Here is an 8,518-nt window from a genome sequence, read left to right on the forward strand (position 1 = left end):
GATATTTTATAAGGAAGGTTTATGGATAAATTCTTCAATTACTCTTTATCTCAATTTCCTCACCTTTAAAATTTTGATAATAATAGTTCCTATCTCTCCACATTGTTGTGAGGATGAAATGAGATACTAAGTTTAAAGCTTAGCATAGTACCTGGTGAAGAAGTAATTCTGGGAGATTAGTTCTATATATGTGACAAATTCACATGAGATATTGATCACAATCACAAATGTTATTTCTTATGTTAAACAGTTCAAATATGATTAAGCAAGATTGAACCACTAAGTAAGGTGCTTTCCAGTGTTGTGGACTTTTAAGGTCAGAAGGAAGAGGGAGAGGACCTGGGCAGCAAGGGAAAAATTAGGAAGGAGTTGGAAAGGGTGAAGCCAAAGATTAGCCTTAGTTGAGAACAAACTTGCATTATGGTTCATGACAAGGCACAACGTAAGATAGGATGAAGCAAAGTATGCTTTTTGGATATATAACAATTCTAACTGATGGGTGTGACAATGGATGGAGGATGGATGAGTTACAGTTACTGATTAAAGTTCCTATTCCATATCAGCTGGCACATAGTAAAAGCTATATAAATAGTACCTGCTGCTGCTATTACTACAATTATTATCATCTAGTCGCTTTTTTTCCAAAGAAGTTTTTTTTTAAAAACTTTTAAAAATATTTTAAAATTATTGGAGAACTGAAAGAACTTTTTATATATCTATGTATATTTGCCATCTTAGAAATTATAATTTCTTAAGATCCCCCTTGGAGAATCTTGAGACTATACTTTGGGCTTTATTTCAGAGGTAAGAGTTGGGGAGGCAGAGTTGCTTGAGATAAGTTACAGAGAGTTAGAAACCAGATTCTGGGTGTATTTGAATGCTTGACAAAGGAATTTGAGTTTTTCTGTGATTGTTGCTATTAAGGAATTTGATCTTTTCAGTTGTTGTTGTGTCAATAGTCTCATTTAAAAAATTCTAATCTCTGCATATATAAATTATACTCAGAAAAAAATAAAATGAGATGAGATTTTTTCTTAAACAATACAACAAAATAAACATGCTTTTTTTAAATGAGTGGACCACGCACCAATATTACACTTAACAGGCTGAGGATATATACAAAATAGGACAGAAGTTTGAAAATTGGAGTCCCCTACAAACAGTTCTCTGATTATAGTTTTATAATCAATAGTGAGAATGTTGTTTTTGCTATTATTGTGTTAACTTTTTCAGTTATGTCTGCTTCTTTGTAACCCCATTTACAGTTGTTTTGTCAAAGAGGAACTGAGGCAAAAAAAAAAAAAAAGAAAAAGATAGTTAAATTTAAATGACTTGCTCAAGGTCACACAACTTTTAAGTAACTGAGGCTACATTTAAAACCACAAAGAGGAGTCAGGAAGAACTCCAAGGTACTCTATCTCTTGCACTACTTTCTAGGTTACATTAATTGTTTTACTAGGGTACAATAGAAGTTTGCTCTAAGGCACCAGAGGCACAACTTATATCAAGATTCTTCTTGTGTGATTGAGTTCACTGGAATTCAATTTAGCTGTGGTTACAATACCAGAACTAATAGTAGGCAAATGTAGGCAACTGCCCAGAGGGCAAATAAGAGAATGCTGATAAATAGGTTAATTCTACCTTTTAGAAATATGAATATGTTTACCTCAAAAAAATTCTCCTCTCAAAAACAAGTATTCTGTGATTAATCATGCCGCATGTATTACAATGAAGGCTCCCGATCTCTACAGATCAGTAACACCCACATAATTAAAAGAAAAAAAAACAAAACAATTTGTGCACCTTGCCTAATGTGCACAAATACATTATTTTGGCCCTGAGTAGGTAGTCTAATTTATACCCTGTACTTACTGACACTTAAATTGAAAGCACCATATTTGGGATATGAATAGAAGAAAATTATTTATTCATCCTTTAGTATTTAAATGTGGCCCAAATGAAAAATATATTTTTAAAAAGCCAAATGCAAATTCAATACACCTTTGTGAAACCAGATCTAGTCAATTGTTCTAGTCAATTGTTCCTCTTTAGTCATCTAGTTCTTTTGTGAAAAGCTTTGTTCCCCGGGAGACCAATCCTGTGGTGTTTTTGCATTCCAGTTTTTACCTAAGTGAAATACCTTCAGATTCATCCTAGCTCATTAAGATGGCCTTATTGGTGAGAAAAGTATTTCCCTCTTCTGCTTCAGTACCATGTTGACACGTCATATAGTGAAAAGAATTGGATTTTTCCATCAATTTTGTCCCAATCACAATTTAGTCACTTTCTGTGTACTCTGTAGAGTTTGGGGAAGCCCATAGAAGATGTAATAACCACAACACATGTAAGTGTTGCTCATTACACAAAAAGGAAAAAAAAATAGATTGCCTCCCTTTCTTTTGTGTTGATATTATATCTTCATAACCACTATCATAATTCTAGTCCCCATTTATCATTGTTCCTCAGATCTAATAGATTAAGAGTTAAAATCTACATAGTAGGAAAATCTACATTTTTTTGTTTTTTTGTTGCTTGGAAAATATGTGTCAAGAGATTCTTAGCCTAAACATTATTTTTTCCATAGGAAGGGACTCAATTATGGAAAAACCCTGAAACAGCCTTCATCTTTTAGTATTTGTTAATTTTAAATATATTTATTTTAAATTAAATAATAAATGCAATAATTTAAATATATAAAAGGATTTTATCTAACAAATTGAACTTCTGTTACATACAGTATTTTCAGAGAAATATATTAGTGTTAAATTAACAAAATTTCTGAATCCTTTTAGATACCTTTAGTTTTTTTTTAATCTTTTAAATAAAATAATCACCTTACTCATTTAAAATGATTAACTAGTAGCTAACTATAAAACATTTTGAAAAGGAAGTACACTGAGTTTCTGGTTCCATGAGCCAGAATGTTCATGTGCAGTTCTATTGTAGAACAAAATTATTGTGGAGAGTGAAAGGGAGGACATAACAAGGGAAGTGAAAGCAGGAAAAGGCTTAAGAATTTGTGATACACTTCATAACATTAGGCAGGAAAAAAGAAGTTATAATTTTGTAGTACTCTCTGTTTTAGATCTGACCTATTCTGTCTTCTTCAAGCAAACCATTTTTATTTATTCAATATCTGTGCTTAGATCATTGAATGACTTACCCAGTGTATTTTAAGTAGTATATGACATAGCTGGAGATTAGAGCAGAATTGCCAACTTCTAGAGTTTTTTTTTTTTGAGTGAATTGCTATATTTTACATTCTAAAGAGAAGATTGAGAGCAACTTATTATTAAATTATTAATTTATTCTTAATTATACTATTCAATTTATTTAACATATTATCATATTATAATATTTGATAGAATTTTCTATAATTGTATAATAATTATTTATTATAGTATTGAATTCATTTGTAAATAAGAAAATTATTGTTTATTCTTTAGAGTTCTATTTTTCAGTTGAATAATATTAATTGCAGACTAAAAAAAATGGGCATTAATGGAAAGGGGATGCCATTGTTTATTTATAATATTTAAAAAATAATTTGCCATTATTTTCATGTCAAAATTAATTTGATTGCAAAAGATCAAATATCTTAATCTAATGAGTAAGCATTGGAACTGTATAGTGAGCAAAGAAAAGTGGGATTGGAATCTGAGAATAGGCAAGATTTAAAATAGCAACTGGAAGGCAGCTAAGGAATCTACAATAGAAAACTTAAAGATTGTTGATCACAGATAGGCATAACTGAGGTTGGATGGCATATCTATTATTAACTCCACTGATTTCTTCAATAATAAGCAGCATCTTAAGAGAGGAAGTCAGAAAGCATATATGGTAAATTAACCTAAATTCTGGATTTGTAAAGACAAAACAAAAATAAAAATGGAAGGACAAAGGACCTCATCTATATGGCTGACTACTGGGCCCAGGTAGGATTCAGAGAGAAAAGAAGATAAGAAATATTTATTAAGTGTCTACATTGTCCTGAGGGTGGCTATATGATACAGTGGATAGAGTGACAGGCCAGCAATCAAGAAAACTCATCTTCCTGAGTTCAAATCTGGTTTCAGACACTTCCTAGTTGTATTACCTTGGACAAGTCACTTGACCCTATTTGCCTCAGTTTCCTCAAGTATAAAGTGAACTGAAAAAAGAAATGACAAATCACTTCAGTATCTTTGACAAAACAACAACAACAAAGGCAGGGGAGTGGGTCACAAAGACTTGAACATAACAAAAATGTCTGAAATACACTAATACCAAATACATTGTGGTAGGCATTGTGCTTTGCAAAGCGTTTTATAAATATTTAATTTGATGTACACAATTCCCCAAAAGTTAGCATTATTCCCATTTTGCATTTGAGGAAACTGAGGCAACAAGGGGTATGTGATTAATCCAACCTCATACTGCTAGAATATGTCTGATTCAAGACTTAAACTCAAGACTTCCTCAATCCAGACTCTGTGCATTGTGACAAGTAGCTATGAAGTAGGGCCAGAATATAGATGAATGGGACCACAGGAAAAGATAGAGATAGAAGATAGAGATAACTTGTGTCAATACAAAGATTCATATGTTCCACTTATTGATGGGACACAAGAATTTGGTTCAATTTTCAAATATAGAATATAGAATGAATTACTGAATACATGAAAGTTATAGGAAAAATTAATTGCTCTTCTAGATAGTAATCTGTCTCCAAATATTTTCTCTAATTACTTCTTGACTAATTGATGTCTTGTCCTTTTAAAACCTGAGGTGGGGGATGTGAGGAGAGGTGAAGAAGGAGGGAATTTATAAGGATAGTAATTCCTGATGATTAGCTGTGGTGTGCTTGAACCAACTTGTTCATACTACCAAGAGCCAGTCTTTAAATTTTCAGTGGGAACACTTATTTATACCTCATAAATTAATAAATGTTAAAAATTAAGGTTCAGTTTATTGTTTTGTTGATTTATAGAATTAAGAATATGATTGAAAAATATTAATAATTAAGATAACATTTAGAAATGTCATAAATACATCATACTCTTTGAGAAGCCAGTATTTAAATATTTGCCAACATATCTCTGACAGCAATGAAGAAGATTAATAAATCATGAGTTATACCAGGAAAAAATCCCTCTGTTTGATGCAAGAGAACCCTAATTTGAATTCCTTATTCCTGATTTATTACCTATGTATCATTAGATAAGTTAATTAATGTCTCTGAACAGAACAGAATAGTGTTCACTTGCTTGAATGTTATTATTGAAGAATTATTGAAATTTTTTATTATTGATTATTTTATTTATCATTAATTTTATTTATTATTGAAATTTTGTTGTGAGCCTTGGGATTTTCTAGTTTACTCCATTGGACTGGCCACATTTTTTGAATGCCAAATGTATGCTTGCCAAAAATATTTTATATTTTTATATTTATATTGTGTATATATACAGGGCAAACTCTCACAAGATGGTCAGAAAAAAAGTGATACAAGGACATTCCTAAGGTATCTCTTAAGAACTCTAGATTGTATGACATGGTAGACACTGGCACAGGACTGTCCAACATAGTGTTTCCTTGTGAGAGAAGATATTGTGCTCTCTTGGTATGGCAGAATTGAATTAGACCAAAAGAAACAAAAGATGCACAGAGTTACAGAAGCCAACCCAAATGTCCATAAAGACTATTTATATTCAATCTGTGGCAGAGCATCCTGAGATCATATTGGTCTGATCAGCCAATCAACAATCAACAATCAACCAGTAATAATAAAGAGAAGTAAGATGGTATAGTAGAACTCTCCGAAAATATGCAGGACCTGGTATTTGTGTGTGTGTGTGTGTGTGTGTGTGTGTGTGTGTGTATAAGCAAAATCTCTCATTGTCAAACATTTTGAAAGCAATTAAAAATATAATCATTCTGGGACATCTGTATTTTTAGAAGGGTCCAATGTACTGGATCAAAAATCTGAAGTAGTTTTAAAAAAATTAAGCAAATTATATGTATATACCCACAGATATATATGTACTTATACATGTAACACATATATCAATATATAAATATACACAAATAACATATAAGTCAAATATATACATATATAACATGTATATGCACATGAATATATACATAAACCATTTACATGTATGTATAAATGTGCTTACATACATAGGCATACATCTTTATAGAACAAGGTATTTTTTATCATTATTTCAAAATCTTTCAATCATTATGTAAGATAATATAAAAATATTCTTCAATAGGAGCCCCATCAAGATCTTTTGGTAATTACTTTATCCTTCTTCAATTATATTTACAAGTCCAAAAATATATTTTGCATTTTGATCAAAAATAGTTCTGGATAAATTGCCTTATCTTCTAGTGTGCTTAATATGCTTGCTTGAAGCTTGCAGATTGCAAATAGGCTTAAATTATATGATAGATGGCATTGAGGTCTGAAAATATTTGACATAATTTTGTTCCAAAATATTTTCTATAATATGAAATTTTGACAATTTTTTTTCCCAAGAAGTAATACAATACATCAGAAACTAAATAAAATCTGACAATCTTCTTAGGCAATGATGTTTTCAAGATGTGAACCACAATCCACTATTTCTTCTATAGTTTCAACATCAAGACAAAAAAAAAAAGTGTCATCTATACCATTTCTCCAAAGACTTAATCCCCATAAGATTTCTTCTAAATTATTTCTCTGCTTTTTTAAAGTTTCTTTTCTTATTAGCCTTCTAGACAAAAGCTTCAGTTTCCTGCTCTTCTGACATGCCATAAATTTAAAAATTTAACTGTACTGTCCTCTAAAAAGACTCATTTTTGAATATTTGAAAATTTTCTATTCTCCACTTAGTTGGAGCATTTTCCTGTAGAATTGAATAAAATTTCCATCTATAGTAATTATGGGCTCAATTCTGGTTTTAAAATAAAATCACAAATATAGGATGATTGATTTATCTATTCATTATCATCACTTCAAACATTGGTTCTCCAGTACAACAAACATTATCATTCAATGTATCAGTGCAAGCCGATTCCTTTCTTTTGGGATAACCATTTTGATCATGGCTTACAAAAGAGTGTTCTCAAAATCTTCCCAACTTTTACTGAAATTCTTGCCATAATATTTCTTCATTAATCTGGAGATTAATGTTTTCAAGGTAAAAATATACAATACTTGGATCCTCCATATCATGTTAATCAAGTGCATAGGCATCAAGAACAAATGATTTGTTTCTTTAGGAAGGCACATTTTTAGAATGATACTGTCCATTGGAATCTGACTGAGGAACTTCAGAATAACTTACCCTGACTTTTGTTTATGTGTTTTATCATGTTCTTGAATTTGTTTCAGTTCTTCTTGGAAGAGCTACCAATTGCTATTTTTTTTTATTTCTTCCTTTTTTTTGCAGTGGAGTTTCCCACCCCCTCCCCCATCACAAGAAGGGATGGTGGATTTTCATTTTTGGACTTATTTGGTACCTTCTTTTTTCCTGCAAATCATAAGATGACTTGTAGATTTTGCCTCATTTTTCATCTGTTGCATATTCTTCTTTAGCAGTGTTAACCAAACTACCCCTCACAAATGTTTTCTCTTTATTGACATCATTACCCTCAAAAGTGGCAAAGAATACTTCATAAATCTCAGCTTCTGTCTTCTCATTCTCCTTTTTATTCACTTTTTGCTCTTTCTTGCTCAGTCATTTTAGCTACACTCATCTTCCCAATATTAAAGCTTTGATCTTGATTTCCAAAAGTGATCTTGACATATTTTGATGGGAAGAATCACAAAAGTTTTCAGGGATATTTTCTGTCCTATAAGTGTGCTTCCTCGGGCTCCTAGATTGTATCCAACTTGGCGTATATGTATCTGAGGGTCCAGCTGCATCCATGTATGCACCTAAAAAGCCAGATGAATGTATTGTGTCTGATGATATGGACTTTGAGCTGGATTTCTGTGAGCCACATGACATTTTCTCTGCCATCTTACATCCTGCCCTTATGTGATAACCTGACATCATGAACTGCAGATATGTGGGGTGATGGTGAAGAACTTAATAAAGAAGTGCTGCAGGATGTGGAAGAAAACTGTGAGAGAAATATCAAAGCCAATAAGAGAATCCAACTCTGCCCACCCCCAACTTTTCCACTGCATGTCTCCCTTTGAAAATTTCTCATTGTCTCTATGAACCACTAAATGTGGATTTTCCATTCGGTTTCAGAATTTGAGTTCCTGCCCTGTTTTTTAAAATGACTTTCAAAGATGAGAATGAATTTCTGTGGATCTTATTGGTCTTTGTGTTTAGGGATTTTAAGGAACTAACAGGACTATGTGGGGACCTTTTTAGGATTATTGTATTATCTCTGTACTAGATATGGCAAACTAACCATTTGAAATGGATATTGCATTGGAATGCAATTAAGCTTCTAGGTGAAGCAAGAGTCTAGGAGAAAGGTTTATTACATTGCAGTGTGAATGTAGTAGCATTTTCCCTTTTTTATAATGGTT

The 8,518-nt window shown here is 31.8% G+C and overlaps 1 pseudogene; it reads right to left on the bottom strand.

The window, feature by feature from the left end:
- Nucleotides 1–6,216: 6,216 nt before the first annotated feature.
- Nucleotides 6,217–7,994, bottom strand: LOC100924952 (annotated as a pseudogene).
- Between the last annotated feature and the right edge of the window lie 524 nt (nt 7,995–8,518).

Source organism: Sarcophilus harrisii, chromosome 6 (genome assembly GCF_902635505.1).
Source record: "Sarcophilus harrisii chromosome 6, mSarHar1.11, whole genome shotgun sequence".
Lineage (NCBI taxonomy): Eukaryota > Metazoa > Chordata > Mammalia > Dasyuromorphia > Dasyuridae > Sarcophilus > Sarcophilus harrisii.